The sequence below is a fragment of the Acipenser ruthenus genome, chromosome 1 (genome assembly GCF_902713425.1).
Source record: "Acipenser ruthenus chromosome 1, fAciRut3.2 maternal haplotype, whole genome shotgun sequence".
In the NCBI taxonomy this organism is placed as follows: Eukaryota; Metazoa; Chordata; class Actinopteri; order Acipenseriformes; family Acipenseridae; genus Acipenser; species Acipenser ruthenus.
The window spans coordinates 42,314,190-42,331,714 of record NC_081189.1 but is presented as its reverse complement, the minus strand read 5'-3'; the positions used below and the strand labels follow the sequence as shown (position 1 = coordinate 42,331,714).

Here is a 17,525-nt window from a genome sequence, read left to right as displayed (position 1 = left end):
ACATTTCGGACTTGAAAAGGAAATGTTAGGTTATTATCATAATTCTGGTTCCCTGAAATAGAAATGTAACCATTAAATTTCAAGGTCACTGCGTCAATGATTGCAGCAGGCAAGAAGGACAAATGACGCTGAGATCTGTGAGCACAGTCCTTTTGTGACCTCGGGGACGGGCCATGACTGTATCACAGACTTGGTGAGCAGCTTTAGTATACAATATTCAGTATTCAGTTCTTTAGGAGGTAAATACCCATTCGGTAATAGTTACATTTCTATTTCAGGGAACCAGGGTTATTGTAATAACTTCAAGTTTTGTAGAGTATGACAACATAAAGTGGTCATTGAAGTAAGTCCATTAGACTTTAAGTAAGTCCATTAGTTATAAAACGGACTCTCCCTGATAATTAATTGCCACATTCAACAGTTGACTTTTGACATTTGGGATGGACGTAAGTGACTCTGTGGTTATCAGGGTGATCAGAAAACCAAGTCGTGACTCTGATGCATACCAGATACTGTAATCCCAAACATTCTTTCAACCCTGAGGAAAACACTGCATAAAGACGCCAGCAATATAATGTAACCTCCGGGAGGCTGTTCTGCATTGGAGGAATTCCAGTGATAAGTTATGACTTGGGACTGGGTGTGTGACCAATGTTTTAGTTAGTCCATCTGTTTCACAGAACCATAGCCTTTATCTCATGCTACAGCTTTAAATGGGTACTTTGTGTAAACTGGGCAGTCTAGCGGGTCTGTTTTCAAACTACAGCCCAGTTAACGTCATTACCTTGTGCAAGTAGGACCACTGTGTGTTATTGAGCTATTTAACCACTGTAATGCATAACTGAATAATATGCTTTAGTATACAAAGAAACACCCATTTGCACAAGTGAAAGGGCGGTGGGAGGATCCCCAGATAAAGGTGGTTCTTGAATCTACCTCCTTCTCAAACTCTTAATCTGCTACACTACCCTCAACTAGGGGTGGGCGATACACATTAAAAATAATATCACAGTATTTTAGACCTTACAGATGATAACGATATATATCACAATATTTTAAACATTTGTATCAAGGTTTACTTTTAATTGTACATGCATGCCCTGAAAAGGACTGTGGGGCAGTATATGGAAAGAACTTTAAAGATGACAGAAAAGATTAAATTAACAAAACTTTATTTTGTGTTGTGCTACTTAACAGCATGAAAGTTGAATAGTTTTTTTATATTTAAAAATCATTGTCTATAATGTTTTGTTGTCAGTCTGTTTAAAAACAAATACCCAAAGAGAAAAAAAGTTCCACAGCACAGGAACTTTTTTACCCCTCTATCTGGCTAAATCATTTTTCAAATACATTATGAGAAAAAGTAACAGTGACTCTAACATTTTTACACAAGGCTTTCTAATCTGTGAGTACCATTTGCACTGATGCAAAACAAGATTCTTTATGTAGAAGAACCACGTTTTAAAGCCTAATAAAACAAAGCTCTCTTTTCTAAGAGTTTTTACATATTAGGGTCATGGATTGGAATGATTGAAAAAAAATATTTCTAATATTTAACATTTTTATTTTTTTCAATATTAACAGCGAAACGATTTATAAACATAATTCAATATTAAAAATGGTTACTATACATGCATTAATTCTAAATAACACTGTCTTGTACATTTTTAATATACTAAACTAATACACAAACTAAAATAATTTAGTCACAGAGTTCACAGAAATCGTGAATTTGAACAAGTCAGTGAAATCTCGGAAATTGGATGTAAAAATGCATATGGTTAGGCATTTCCTTTAAAATGTAGTGTGTCTTACAGTGAAAATACAAATCTGAGTGTCTGTAAATTGTTTTGTTGTGTATGCACACTTTACGTGTAGCTATGTAGATGAATGAGATTTGTATTTTGTAGCTGAGCGAGCATGTAAATGAACACAGATCGTATGTTACTGTAAACTCTCGGTTGTGATCTTCACATAAATACATGCATACATACAGCACTTGTTAATTTATTTTTTTAAACAAAGTGGGCTCGTATTTTCAAAAAAATATTAATACTTGCATTTTATTTCTTGAAACATTTTTTCATGCAATGTGGTGTACCCAAGAAGTCTGTTTTGAAAATAAATACTCACTTTCTCTAAAACTAAGCATTACTAAATATATACTTCAGACTGCCGTTGAACTTGTGATGATCTTGTGATGCTTCTTGGGCACGGTGCCTGCCTGTGTGGTTTGACTTTTCCACTCTGTGTTGTGTTTTTTTTTTTTTTTTTTTTTTTTTTTAAAAAAGGGGCAGTGCTCTATAGGCTACTCGGAAACAAACAATTTAAATGTCTCGTTCTTATTACTGAAAACACACACACAGTGCTCCAGATCATTTTTTTCTGTCAGCAGTAATCTGTCCCAGAATTGTCAGCACAAACTGCATCAGTATAGTTGTGTGATAATAATAAAATAAGTCAGGGTCTACCCTGGCTTTTATATTTTTGTAGTCTTTTGTAGACTAATCCTTTTGAATAAACTTTAGTCACTACCTGTATAGAATCCTCAAGGGGCTTGTCATTTTATCTTGTTCATTTATCTTTATAGTATTGGTTTTGGTGTACTATTTCAAAGCTATTGTGTATGTTGATGTAGCTAAATCTACTTTATTTGGTGGCCTTTGTGTGTGTCCCCCCCCCCCCCCCCCACAACTAGCCCGTGAAATGTACTACAAATCACTGTGCCAAAATCATATCCTTAATTATAAATATGCTTTTAGTCCCTTATTGGCAGTATTCTGTGAAGAAATCCCTAAACAGTAAGATTGGACTGATTTACTCAAAGTACACCATGTTTAATATTTAGAATCCCTACTCTAGAATTTATAGTTGGTCTTTTCTGCAGGTTAGAGGTTTCTAAATACTGGAAATTAAATGCAAGGGAGTGTATGTTGTTACCAAAAGATAAATGAACAGTTTCTGTATGCAACTCATTATTTACATTCACTGGGTGAGTAAATGTGTAGATGTTGCAAATAAAAGGAGCGGTGATGAAGGATGGCAAATAATCACACGTTGCTGTTTCATTAAAGGGCTGTGTTCCAGTAGGTGCGCTGTAGCAATTTGTTAGATATTAATTGATCTCTGCCTCTGGGCAAATGAATGCACAGCACCTTAATTCTCAAAAATGTGTTCTAATTGTTTGTTTGTGGAACAAGTGAATACATATCTTGGGGGGGCATGGCCAGTGCTCAGGTGGTGTACGTGGATAGATTAGTGATGTAATTGAGTATGACATTGTTATTTGTTATATTCTAATCCAGCAACTGTACACTGAAGTAGAACAAATATTAATTCACAAAGCAATTTGTTGCATTAGCCTAGCTGTTTATTTCATTAGTGCTTTGTTAAAAAAAATAAGATATTCCCATTTTATTAACCATCCTCCTGGTACTATTCACCCTTTTGTATGCTATATTTAGGGCTTCTGATTTTCAGTTTTGACTTTTTTTTTTTAATTTTTTTTTTTTTTTAAATGGTAATCCCCCCCCCCCCCATTTTATTTATTCAAAAATAAATAAATCTGTGTATAGCCAATAAATACCAAAAAAACTGTAAGTATTGGAAATGGTTACTCAATTCACATTGACTTCACCCCTTTCCCATTTAATTAAAAAAACTACTACAAAAAACGAAAACAAACTGTTTCCCAGTGCAGCTAGGCAATGCCCCTTCTTCCTGACCTTGTATCTATCAGTGATTCGTTCTGAATACTTTAAACCCACCCCATCTACTGAGTGGCAGCAAATTCCTACATTTTTCCTACATTTTTATTGGAGACTCTGCTTGTGAGATTTAAAACACAATTACAATTAGAAGGCTTGTTCGCAGGATTTAAAGCTATATTACAGTTAGAATAAAACATAATTGCAAATTGTGACAAAAGGTAAAAAATGCCACAAGAATATGCTCGTGACCATAAGGATTTCGTTGTGGAAGACAGCAAAGGAAAGAAGGTACATTTGAAGTGGGCAAATACTGTCGAGTTATTATACATACTGTGAAAAACGCTTAAGCATTTTAGAAAGTAACAATAATTGCATAGAGTATATAAAAAAGGATTTACATAAAACTCAAATCGCTATTAAAAAAAAAAAAAAACCCGAAGCCCTAACTATTACATAGATAGACTTGTGACCTTACAGTGTCTGTTTGTTTGGATAACCCTTTCACACAGCTTTTTGACAAGTTTTGATTATTTTTACTGTTGACTGGTGAAGTGATTATCACTGCTCTGGTAGTTCACTGCAGACTTCAGAATGCTCTGTGGCTGCTTTACATGTAAAGCACAGTGTCAGTGCGTACAAGAAAAATATAGAGTGCCTGGGTTTGTTGCAAAATATGAAACTTGGCTTTTTTTAGCTATGTGCAGTACAGCTTAGCAGAGTTTCCCTGGAAATACATCTAAAGGTATGGGCAACGGTTGAATGAATGCCGGAATCTTACTGTGGTGCTATGCTGATTTATTTATTTTTTTTATTTTTTTTAGCTGCAAGGAATATTTGCTCATACTCCCAAATATGATAATGATACCAATAGCCCTTTCGCATTCTGTTTTTAACCCAGTAATACCCCCTGTAGCCCACCTGTCTCTGTCACGGGATAGGCAGAGTGGAAATGGGAGCCTTACTTGCAGTTGAAAATCAGAATTATAGATTTTAGATACAAGCATTAGGTCTGTTGTATTTAATTTATATAAACAGTAGGTTGAAACGTAAAACATAGAGAAATGTTTTGGCTAGGGCCTTCAGTACACTGATTTAAACATGTAAGTTTTACCTTCTATTTAAAGAATGGACATGGTATCTCATGCCTAGAGCAAAGCTACCAGAGCAGAACATTATGTAGGACTAGGAGCTGTAGCCCCTTAATTACTTGGACAACCAGGCCCACCCATTTTGGGCAGCTGTAATTGAAACTGGCACACAGGCAGGATTTAACAACTCTAGACAGTAAACTGAGAACATCAGCTGGCCCTCTATTTACATGTGGTACTTTCTAATGAACAACTCCTTGCAGATTTGTTACCAAGTTGATAGTGGATTTATGCAGGTAACAGTTTTACTGGTTAGATCTAAAAGTCTAATGGCAAGGAGATAGTGGGTTTGAATCCCACCTTGGCCACTTACTCAGTGTGTGACTGTTTTCAGGTCTTCTGATTATCTCATGCCTCCCAGCTTTAAATATTATGTGCAAGAAAGACCTTGCAGGATATGTAGTGTTCCATCTCAGCAGCCCACGGTAAATTATTTATAAGAAAAAAAAAAAAAAAAAAATTGTGATAGTGAATATCCAATACAGGGTAACATTTGGTTTAGAAAAAAAACTCACTCAGTTATAATGTGCTAATTTTGTGTAATTAGTATTTTTACACCTCTGTACTCCCTGGTGTATTGGCTGTATGCATTTCAAATACTCAAACACAGCTACAGTAAAACATTCTGTTTAATTGACAGCTCTGGGAAAGGGATCAAATAAGATATTTTTAATGGGCTTAAAAGTTGATTTGCTCAGTTGACAGACACTTGGCCTTTAAAAAAGCAAAACAAAATCAGAAACACTACACTATCCAATAATGTAAAAGAGTGGGGAAAAAATAGGTCTCCATGGCAACAAAGCCGCTTTCTCCGTGGTCTCCTAAGAAGTGCCCTAGAAGCAGATGTCTGAATTGAGGAGTTGTTTCTGACCCCCTTTACATAAACAAATAACTTCTAGGCAGCTGTTGGAAATAATATGAAAATCCTATTAAGGGGCCCTGGCTTGCTGTCATGCATGGAGCACCATGCCACAAAGGGGCAGGGGGCTGTCTGAATAAGCTTATTCTTGTTCAGGGTTTAAATAGTGTTTTTTCCCAGGAAATAACGGTCTCTGTATGTATCGCTTTCCCGGCAAGGGTTTCTTTTGTGGTCTGTTTTTTCTTATTCTTTTTTGTTTTCTTCTTGTTGATCTTTCACGCTTTCTCTCCGAGTCAACACTAAGCCACAAGACCAGTCTGGTCCTGTTAGATCCTGCTCTAAGGGCTTGTGACTGGAATAAAAAGGGTCAGTGTTTGTGTCATGAGGTGTATACAGCTTGTGCCTAGTGCTTAGCACTGGTCTGGCTATATATTATGCAAAAAAGTTGATTGTTTAGGTGACTTATTAATTGAAATTATTTTTATAGCTAAATGTCAATTACTACTAATGTCTATACAAATTACACGTTAAATTATAAAATACTGAACATTACTAGTGCAGCATAAAAATAACTGCTGCCATGCGCTTTGTGTGTGTCTTTGTGCACGATGCATGCATTCATAAATATAAAGTGAACAATAAATATATACATAGACAGTTTCTTCTGGATGAGGCCCTCTGGAAATCTATTGATTTTTTCAATTATGCTGTCGGTTTTGAAATCTTACCAAAATATAGGGGGAAAAGTAATTATAAAAATAGATTCCAATACGTTACACTTCTTATTTCTTAGACACCACTAGTGCGTAAGCATTAATGTAAGTGGTGGATAATAAAATGTACGTTCCACGTGCGCAGGAATCCCACTTAAGGGAAAAAGCTAGCAAGAACAAAGTTTTCATAGCTTTTTGAAATACAAGATATTTGTTGTTCTGAGGCTTGGTTATTATCCTCTGTAATTACAAATGTAAGCGCAAAAAGCAATGTACCTTCTACCATACAGAGATTTGTATTTGCAATTAATATATTCGGAGTAAGCCTGCTCCTGTTACACACAATGTAAATTCTCTTTTAATAGCTAGTTTAGCATCCAGTCTTCATAGCAACTAGTTCAGAAAGCTTAAGCCTTTTAATTGCTGAAAGATGATTCTGCCATATTCATATGATTTAAAATACTACCCCCACCCCCTCCCTTTTCTACCAGTGCTGTTCCTGCTTGAATTGGCCAAGAACTTCTGGATACCATAACCCCCAAATTCAGATGCTTAGATTTGGATTTTAAAATGAATCCATTTCACCAATGCTAACTGAATAGAGACCAGGCAAACACAATACAACCTCCACACCACCACTGCGATCACCTTTTTCTCCTTTATTTTCTCTTATATTTTTGTTGTCAGACTGATTTGCTCTTTGTTCTGAGGAATCGCATAGCAATGCTCCTTGATAAAGCTCTGTGGGTTAAATGTGGATAAATGCAGAACAAGGCTTCTGAAAGCCTCACTATTATCAAGCAGCATTTCTTGGACTATAGTCTCTGAGATGCACTTCATAAAGCCAATAAAACTCTCACTGGTGGTCTCTGGTTGCCCTAGCAACAGACCACAGGGCATGGCGTATGTGCAATGCATGAACATCTGTGAATTTAATCTTTCTATTTTATTCTTTTTTCTTTGCACTGATTGGGCCACTCTGGCTTCTGTCTGTGACATTGCGTGAGGAGGGATAAGCTAGAGAGTTCCCCTGGGCCCTGCCCTAAGTGGTTGACGGAATGGAAAAGTGAAGTGAGATTTATCCAGGCAGCGCTTTCAGTGGTTGAGGGATTCAGCCTGACAGCACTCTCGGTGGGATGTTATTAGCTTACTTTCTGCTACAGCAGGGAAATTAATAGAACATTTTCAAGTAAATTTAGGCATTAGTGGAGGTTTTATTGGTCTGTCTTGCAAAAAAAGAGAATGAAAAATAATCTTGATTAATTTATAAATAATTGTTTTTGTCCCCCCCCCCCCGCCCCCTCTCAACTGTCTCTGTCCAGCATTTCTATTTGCATCCTGCTGTTTAGACTGTGTTTTGAAAAACTGCATTTTTCTGTGGAGCCACCACTTTGTTTCTTGGCTTTTCATGTTTGTTGCCATTGTTTTTATTGTATTTGTTGGTAAGCTCTGAGTTATGCTACCTCTGGGACTCCTTTTGTAAATAAAATGTCTTTCGGTGTATCGCCCAGGTGAAATATCTTAACCCCTTCTTCCGAATCCTCATCCACAACCTTTCAGACTGCTGGGAAGCAAGGCTACAGTGAAGAATCTTCGCTGTCTACAAAGCAATCTGCCATTGCAACTCCTGTAGGCTCTATGTGGCAGTCCCCAAGATGGCTCCTGACAGCTGTTTGCACTTCTGCAGCTGTAAACATCTGTTGTGGGTTACTTGGGTTGCAGTGAATTCTAGAGAGGAAATAGACAACAAATAAAAACCTGCTGTTTTTTTTTTTTTTTTATAAATACAAAGCATCCTCTTCAGTAGTCCGTTCAACCTGTGTATCCTTTTTATCTATGCACTAAATGCGTACTAAAGTTTTTTTTTAATATAAGGGCATCAAGAGGGGGCTGTATGCCAAAGTAGCAGTTCCAGAAGAAGGATGATGGTGAATGAGGTAGTTTGGCACAGTGCTCCATGAGAGTTGACCTGACAGTGCAGGTCAGATTGGGATACATTAAAGAAGAAAGGGCAGGACAAGCAAAGTTTCAGTCTGCATCAAGCGATACTGCAGCCATGCTTATGAAGTAGTTGTAGAACGCGAGCTGGTCGCCACCGTGCTGTGTGAATGTTAAGGAGTATGTGACAACTGATGAACAAACTGAGCTCAGACAACAGTCTTCAGTGCTGAATCCCCTTGCCACTGAGCTGCAAGCTACAGTAACCTTTGACAGTAGCTGTCTGACTCACTACTTGATCTGTAGCAGTCTTGTCAGGTAGCTATGCTGTAGTTACAAAATATTTGTTCTAATAGAAGGTCTGACTTGGGGCTAGTTTTTTAGAAGTGTATTTGAATATTTATGTATGTATGTATGTATGTATGTATGTATGTATGTATGTATGTATGTATTTGTTTGTATTTGTGTTTGCAGATTACCTGTGAACACAATGTAAATGTACAGCAGGTATTAGTACTCCACATAGAGTTCTAGTCTCCTGACAGGAAGGCTGGATAAATCCACTCCTGCTGGGTCAAACTGAAAATATAAAGTTTTGGAAAACCAAACATTACAGCAAAATAATAAAGGGACTTCATTGTGCTAGGTAAGAAAACATATTTATTACCACTTCAAGCAATATGAATAAAGTAGGCAGTTTGCTTTCAATATAACAAAACACAATTTTAATTAACTGGATGATAGTACTAGATTCATCAGTGCCAAGTTCAGCCAGTCAACAGTGTTTCTTCATTCACTTTCAGATTCCATTATATTTTAAGGAGCTTATTCATTTTTTGAATCTACATCAAATATAAGGCAAGACAGTATTTAAATATTTTGTATGTAATTTGTGAAAATTCTTTCCCCAGTGTTGCGTTGCCTGCTTCTTAGCAACACCTACTGGTAGATAGTATTAATTCAGCAGCATGTGAATAACCAGTGTAGAATTTTGCAAGTTTTCAAAATCCCCTTCACTATACTACAGGTATGCATCATACACAGGGCAATTGAGTTGGAACATCACTGCATTCAGCACCAAATTTTAAATCCTCCGTCTGGTTTTCAAACTCATGGTGTTAGATTGCAGAGGGTTGACACATAAACACAGTGAATTGCCACCCTGCCAGGGTTTTACAGTTCATTCTTAATCCATTGTATTTTCCTCCCACCAGTGCAGAGTCGTTCACTTACCCTCAACCCCTGTCTACTCTATACCTTTCACATCTTTCATATTGGTGATAGGTCTGCATTAGCCTCTAGCAGCCACCCAGCACACCCTTGTAAATAGAAAGATTTAAGAATGGCTGCCAGTGTATGGTTCACAGGCCGTCAACCCTAAAACCAACACACACTCCCTCTGTGCTTCAGTTATCCTGCGAATTTGTTGAAACAATAGCATTTCCTGCTCCAGAGAATTTACAGTGACAGTATTGACCCACACAGCTATTGGGTTTCACTGCCTTTGTTGACTGTGCTGTCAGTGATAACCAGTCTGAACATGGATTGAGCAGCTGGGTGGATAATTGTGGGGGATTTAGCTTCAGTGCTATTAGACCCACTGTTTGTACTGCTTGTTTGCTCTTCCTTTTGTCGGGTTGTTGACAAAGGCATTAGATACAAATGGGAACAAACAAAAGGTAGAGATAAGAGGAGTGCTTGACAATAATAGTGATTTCTATTGAGGGGAAAAGAGGACACACACAAATAGGTACTTGTGGAGCCCTAGCTTGTTTGAAATCAGGGAATTGGGTTCAGTTTGTTTTATACACTTTTTTAAAAATATACTTTTTTACTCTCTCTTTGTTTTATTGTCTGGTACTTCTCCATAACCAGTTTCTGTGCTTGACTGGCTACAGCAGTGAAAGAACCACCCCCTTTTTGTTGAAAATAACATTGGTTTAGTACTTCTGACAGATGAGAGCTGTCTTTGCCTAGTGATCAAAAATCAAAATTGCAGTCGGATTTGTTGGGGCTGTCGAACTTAATCTTTTTGGTTGCCACCTGTAAGTGTCAAAAATCAATTGTGCAGTATCATCACGGTGTGTCATGGATGGTGTTAATGGCAGTGGCTAATTCCTACAATTTTAAAGAGAATTGTCAAGAGAATTAGAAATTGTATAAATGAATACCCCCCCTCCTTCCGAAAATGTATTGGATCCCCATTTTATTCTCTGTGCGGGTGATAATAGTAAAGTCAGTGAGTTACCCTACCCTGGCCATCAAACATTTCACATTTCTGTGATTGGGTGGTGTGGCTATGGTTGGGCCTGTGTCCTCCAGGCTGATGCAGAAGCCAGGCTGTACTCGCCAATAGCCTTTTATGGCAGTAGTCCTTGGCTATTAAGAATAAATGAGATTCCTGTTCTTCCCTTGGGGTGTTCAGGCTGGGCGAAGCCTAGTAATTGTTTTCAGTCACTGTCAGCAAGAGAAAGGTAGGTTGCAGATACCGCAAGAAAAATGTTCTCACAGTGCTAGTGACCTACATTTGAAAGAGAAAATGGCGGTCATGTGATTGGAACAGTGTGTGCAGAGTGTTTTCCGCTGTGTGACTTTGTCTTGGCTAATCCCTGAGGAAATGGCTCCTGTCTCCCAGAGCTAGCCATTTTGTAGCCTGTAGCTATTTAAGTAGTACCTGGACTGCTCCTGCAGTTTGATTTCTTTTCACCATCATTCTATCAGTGGGTTGTTTTTGAACTGTAACCCGTTTCATTGCTTTTACTGTTAAGTTGATAAATGAACTTTCAAAGCTGAATCTCTGTGGAGGATGTTTCTATCAGAATTTGGTCAAATTTAACACTGGTACATTTATACAGAAAGTCAGACGTTAGAATGGTAATGTCTAAAGTTTACCCCTTTTGGACAATTGGTAATGATGACTGAGCCACTGCAACCATTGGTTCATAAGTACTGGCTATAACAAACCGTTTTAGCTTGCACTTCTCATTTTGTGATGTGACAAATTAGAGCTTGTTTCACCAATAATATGGACTGATATTGGGGTTTGCTGAATATATTGTTCTTGTTAAAATCATCATATCAATATGGCAGAATTTTCTTTTTCATTTTCAAAAAGCAGCGTCAATAATTCAGTTTGTTGCACACACATCATAAATCGAAGATCCGAGTTGAAACTGAAACTTGGCTGTTTTCCCTGGCCAGAACATGCTATGGTTGGTCTGTCTGGCAAAAAAAGTTGAACTGAGAGCTACCAAGATACTGTATTACACTGCAGGAGCGCTGAATTCAGCACAGATTGAGAAAGAAACATACAGGTAGTAAGACTATATATTTATTTTATTTTGAACATAAAGAAAGCAGTGTCTCCTTGAAAATTATATGCCTAAACTTTAGTTTCTAGCATACTAGGCTGTATTGTGCATTTTTGTAAAATATATTTTTCCCTCAGCGTATTAATGCATTCTACAAGAAATAGATTTAATAATAAAAATGATTTTTATATATACATGTATGTTCTGCTATAAAAAAAATATTTCCAATATCTGGAGTCACCTATGGGTGGTGTGGTGGTTAGCGCTGCTGCCTCACAGTTCCAGGGTCCTGGGTTCGATTCCGGCCTTGGGTCTGTCTGTGTGGAGTTTGCATGTTCTCCCCATGTTCGCGTGGGATTTCTCCAGGTACTCCGGTTTCCTCCCACAGTCCAAAGACCTGCTGGCTAGGTGGATTGGCCTCTCTCTAAATTACCTCTTAGTTGCCCTGCGATGGACTGGCGTCCCATCAAGGGTGTAGTCTTGCCTTGCGCACTGTGTCTGCCGGGTTAGGCTCCGGCTCACCGCGACCCTCTATAGGATTAAGCGGTTACAGATAACAGATGGATGGAGTCACCTTATCATCCAGAAGCAAATTTGGAAGCACACGGTAAGAAAGCAGAGTAGAATTTAATGAAAGATCCAAAGTTGACAGCAAACCAGTGTTGCACTCTTAAAACCTTTCGATAAAGTAAAGCTATGGCGTGCAAATGATTTAAAGTAATAGACATCTTTTAAAATCTTCCTACTTGTTGATATCCTTTTTATTTCACCATTAATGGAATTTCTCAAGTACACATTGTCTGCTAGTTTCAGTAAACTGTATAATTTTCTTAATATTGGTAACATCGTTTCAGCAATCTGCTATTAGCTTTTCTGTTAGCAGTATCTATATAGGTTTTGGTAAAATCAGTACCAGTCAACCTCTAATGTAGTTGCAAGACCCTTTGGAGTCTTCCGTTCTTTACTGTCATGACTTTCCTCTGTAAAGATATGTCTGAACTTGTCATTTCACTTCTGTACACTGTTAGTTACTTCTCAATTAAAAAGCAGGGTCAAAAGCCAATTCTATTGAAAACCTAAAATATTTTTGTTCAAATTTTAAACAGGGGGGTTGTGGTAAGGCATACTGGTACTGTAAGGTTGTAAACTGGATTTCTTTTGAAATTAGAGTCATTTTAGTATTTCCCATTTGGAATATGTATGTTACATTCTTTGGCTTTGGCAGATATCCAGAAAAACAGTAGTCAAGCAGCACCTGAGTCTGTCATTATGTAATTAAATTAATTTAGATTCATGTTAATGAAGGCTTTACATGAGGGTTTAATTTATGAGCGTATTACTTTGTTGAAGGTTAATGGGTACATATTGTAAGTGATTTGAATGTACTAATTTTGGTTTAGCTTGACAGAATACCAGCAAATTTGCTGAAAAAACCGCTTATTATTTTTGCTTCACAAGGTTTGTTAAATTTATGCTAATTGTATTGTTTTACATGTGGCTGTCTTGCATCATCATAAAACCTTTCTTGCATATCTGTCATTAGTGTGTTTTTCTGGTGACTTTTTTTTTTGTCTTTTCCTTCACAACACTCAAACATTGGATTGATATATTCCATGTTTACTTTACCATCCTTCCTTAAGTTTTTATACTGATGTCCCCTGTATATTCAGTAGAAGCTTTCAGACGCGAGTGCCTACAGTGGGGCTATTCAGTTGATCTGAATCTCTTTAGAATATTTTGGTTAAATGCCGGGATGTCCTGTTTTAAATATCAAAATGATATGTCTGCTACGGATTAGATTATTGGAATGGACCCCAGTATGTATATTTGTGTGTGTGTTTTATTAAAGTATGTACTTACTGTAAATTGAATGCAAGATTAGGGATCCAACATAGAGCCCTGGGAAATAAACCTGCAGTGTTCACTAAAACAAATCCCTTTGCTGTACAGTTTTATATTAAAATTTTTGGATTGCAGTTTTCAGTCTTCCCTCGGTGTTTGCATTGGAATGTGTATGCAGAATGTTTTGTTTTTCAATTGCTTAAGCATTGTGTTGAACAGGTTTATATGATTAGATTCCTATATTAGGTTTATATGATTACATTCCTATATTACACTGCTGAGTAAACAATGTAATGTTAGGTCCTTGTCCGACCTGCAAAGTCATGGAACTATATTATGGAGGAATGACCAAAAAATAAAAAAATATGTATTTACCCAAAGGAAGACAATTATGATATTTTATTGTGAATGTGATATTTTAAGGTATAGTTAAAATCATGGGAAGTTTTTCAGTTGTTATAATGTCTTTGTGTGTGTGTGTGTGTGTTTAGCAGTTTCTATATAGATTACAGGGGCAGTTCAATAATTGCAGGCATTCTTTTTTAACTTTAATACAGAGGAAAACATGATTGCTTCTTTGCCAGGTTGGTATAGTGTAATTAGGAATTAACAAAAGTATAAGAATACTTTTCAGGGTCTATTTTTTATTTTTTGAACATCCACAAATATAAGCAGAGGTGGCTTTACAGATAGGGAAAGTACTGTTCAGTATTACTGCAGTTTTTTGTAAACTGCGAGTACGTAAATCTTTTGCTGTTTTAAAAGTATAAGTGAAGGGTACTAAGAGTGGTTGGTATGCAAAGGACATTGAATACCATCATTCCACTCCACCAAAAAACAAATCCCACAGTATGGAATATAAATGAAAATCGCTGTATGTTGTCATTGATCCGTTCTGGTTGCCAGTCTTTTTTTCAGTGTTACAAATATTTCTAATGTAGAGGCACTCGGAGGGTTCCCTCACCTGAAAGCTGGCAATGCTGGAGGCAGTATCTGTTGGTGTATGACCCAATTAAACGGTGCTTTTACAGTAATTAACATCTTTGTCAAGCTTATAGAAAATTTGAGTGGTGTAGCTTTTTTTGCCAGCTAATTCAGTTTCCTAGACGCTGAATCTGAGTCTCATGCCAACAACTAAACTCGGACCAGGCAAAAGTGGAGGACCTTGGATGACTTGGTGCACATACTGCATTATGTCCTTGACCGTCATCTAGCCACTGCTTATTTTTATTCAGAACCGTTACGCGCTTCAATTGTTTGCAGATCCTAAAGCGAGTTCTTTCACATTATAAAATATCACAGAATATCATACAGATAGGAGCAGATATAAAAGTACAATAAAATCAATTCAAGTAAGAGTAAAATAAGGCATACAGTAACTTATAAGAGAGAATTTGACTAAGTGCAGTTAAACCTTATAATAACTATTTGCTTATATGAGTAAAGTCCAGTAAAAACACATAGGCTAGAAGGTACGATAAATGGATGAGAATGATTTCAAATAAGAGCAATTACAGAAAGCGTAAGGTACAGATACCTATAAGAGTAAAATCAAATACAAGATATAGTAAGTAGTTATAGGTACGAGCAGTAGTTGAATGCAGCAAGGTATGGAGCAGTTCAGTGCAAGTACAAGCTGATGCAAGTACTAGTACAAGTAGGTGCCATATAGTCCAGCATGGTAGAGAGTTGTAGTGTTTGCAGATGCTGTCTGAACAGGTGTGTCTTGAGGAGGCGCTGGAAGGTGGTCAGGGACTGAGCAGTCCTGATATCCGTGGGTGGTTTGTTCCACCACTGAGGGGCAAGGGTGGAGGAGGAGTGGTCTCTGGAGGTGGGGGAGTGGAGGGAGGGTACAGCTAGTCTGCCGGAGGTGGAGAGGGCAAGAGGGGGTGTAGGGACAAAGTCTGGAGATAGGAGGGAGCAGAATGGTCAAGACAGCGATAGGCGAGTACAAGAGTTTTGAATTGGATGCGAGCAGTGATAGGGAGCCAGTGCAGAGAGCGGAGTAGCGTAGGAGAAACGGTGAAGGGAAAAGACAAGGCAGGCACCAGAGCTTTGGATGAGCCGGAGTGGATGGGTAGCAGAGGCAGAAAGGCCAGCCAGGAGGGAGTTGCAGTAGTCAAGGTGGGACAGTACCAGGGCTTGAACTAGGAGCTGTGTGGCGTAATCGGTGATGAAGGGTGGAATTCTGCGTATATTGCTGAGGAAGAAGCGACAGGAGCGTGCCAGAGTAGAGATGTGCTGAGAGTAGGAGAGGGAGGGGTCAAGGGTGACACCAAGGTTTTTGGTAGATGAGGAGGGAGAAGGGTGGTGGATTCAAGAGGAATAGAGATAATGAGATCGGCGGTGGGGGACGAAGAGGGGGAAGAAAAGGAGGTCTGATTTGGAGAGATTGAGTTTGAGATGATGCGCGTGCATCCAGGAGGAGATGGCCGAGAGACAGGTAGAGATACGGGAGGAAATGTCGGAGTCAAAGGTGGGAAAGAAGAGGAAGATCTGGGCATCATCAGCATAAAGATGATACGAGAAGCCATGGGAGGAGATGAGAGGACCCAGGGAGCGAGTGTAGTGAGAAAATAGGATGGGTCCCAGGAATGAGCCTTGGAGGACACTAGTCGAAAGAGGGCAAGAGGCAGAGGGGTGAGCCACGCCAGGACACCTGGTACGTGCGCTCAGAGAGGTAGGAGGAGAACCAGGTAAGAGCAGTGCCGGACAGTCCAGTGTCGGCAAGGGAGGACAGGAGAATAGAGTGGTCAGCTGTGTCAAAGGCAGCAGAGAGGTCAAGGAGAATTGGGACAGAGGAGAGGGAGGCGGCACATGCAGAGTAGAGAGTTTGTGACGGAGAGAAGAGCAGTTTCAGTGGAGTGTTCCGGGCGAAAACAAGATTGGAGGGGGTCGAGCAGAGAATGTGTTGACAGGAAAGCAGAGTGCTTGCAGTGAACCGCTCATTGGAGGGTTTTAGAGGAACGGGAGGAGGGAGATGGGACGGTAGTTCAGGAGGGATGAGGGAGCCAAGGAGTTTGTTTTTTTTAGGATGGGGGTGATGCAGTTTGAAGGCAACAGCCAGAGAGCAGAGAGGTGTTGGGAGAGAGGGGTCATGCCTGGAAGAGGTGAGTGGGGAGGGGGTCCAGAGCACACGTGGTGAGTTTATGACTCTGGAGCAGTGAGCACAGATCGAAGTCCGAGAGGGGCGAGCAGGAGAAGGAGGCTAGAATAGTGAGGGTTGCAGAGGGTGGTGGGGAGGGAGTGAGCATACCATGGTTTTCTTGTCCGGTTCTTCAAAATACTTCCAAACATGGCTTTGCCTCATTCCTTTGTTTAGAGATGCCATTTTATTAAAATATATAACAAACGTCAGAAAAAATGCTTGTCATTAACTTTCTGATCAACCGAGAATAATACCCGCCCCAGTGTCAATCTTTCTGTTGCACCAATTAGAAAAACTACTTGGAGGCTATTGCTAAACCCCTTCTTTTTTATAATGTCTGCCCTTACTGTGGCACCACAGCAGTCGGATATGCGACAGACTACTGTATAGGATGATAAATTACTAAAATTAATACATTAAATATGCATTTTTAGTGTTGCAGTGTTTTGTGGATGATTTTGAAACATTTGTGAATGAGTTGGGTATTTTAGTTTACTTGCATTATGTTCATGACCTTGTAGTACATTTCAATTGTAAATAGTTTTGAACAGTTACCATTTTCAAAAGAATTTGAAAATGTTTGACTTTTTATTTTGTTACATGTTACACTGGCTGCCACAAATTTTGAGTAAGCAGTGATTGATGTAATGAAGTATTGATGAAAGTACTTTTGAAAACAGATGTTTAATGTGAATTATTAAAAATAGCTACATGTATTCATTCAAAATCAGATATATAGTTTGGAGGTGTTCCATGCAGTATCAAAAGGACAGAACAAGGGGTTGAATATTACATATATATCTGTGAACATAAATGAAACATTTTCTCACAATGCGTCATTTGGATGTTTTTGCTA

The 17,525-nt window shown here is 38.5% G+C and overlaps 1 protein-coding gene across 3 annotated transcripts in view; it reads left to right on the top strand.

Moving 5' to 3' along the window:
• The window catches only part of LOC117421089 (transducin-like enhancer protein 4), a 90,050-nt gene that overhangs the window by 50,343 nt on the left and 22,182 nt on the right, over positions 1–17,525 (top strand). The window lies entirely within an intron of this gene.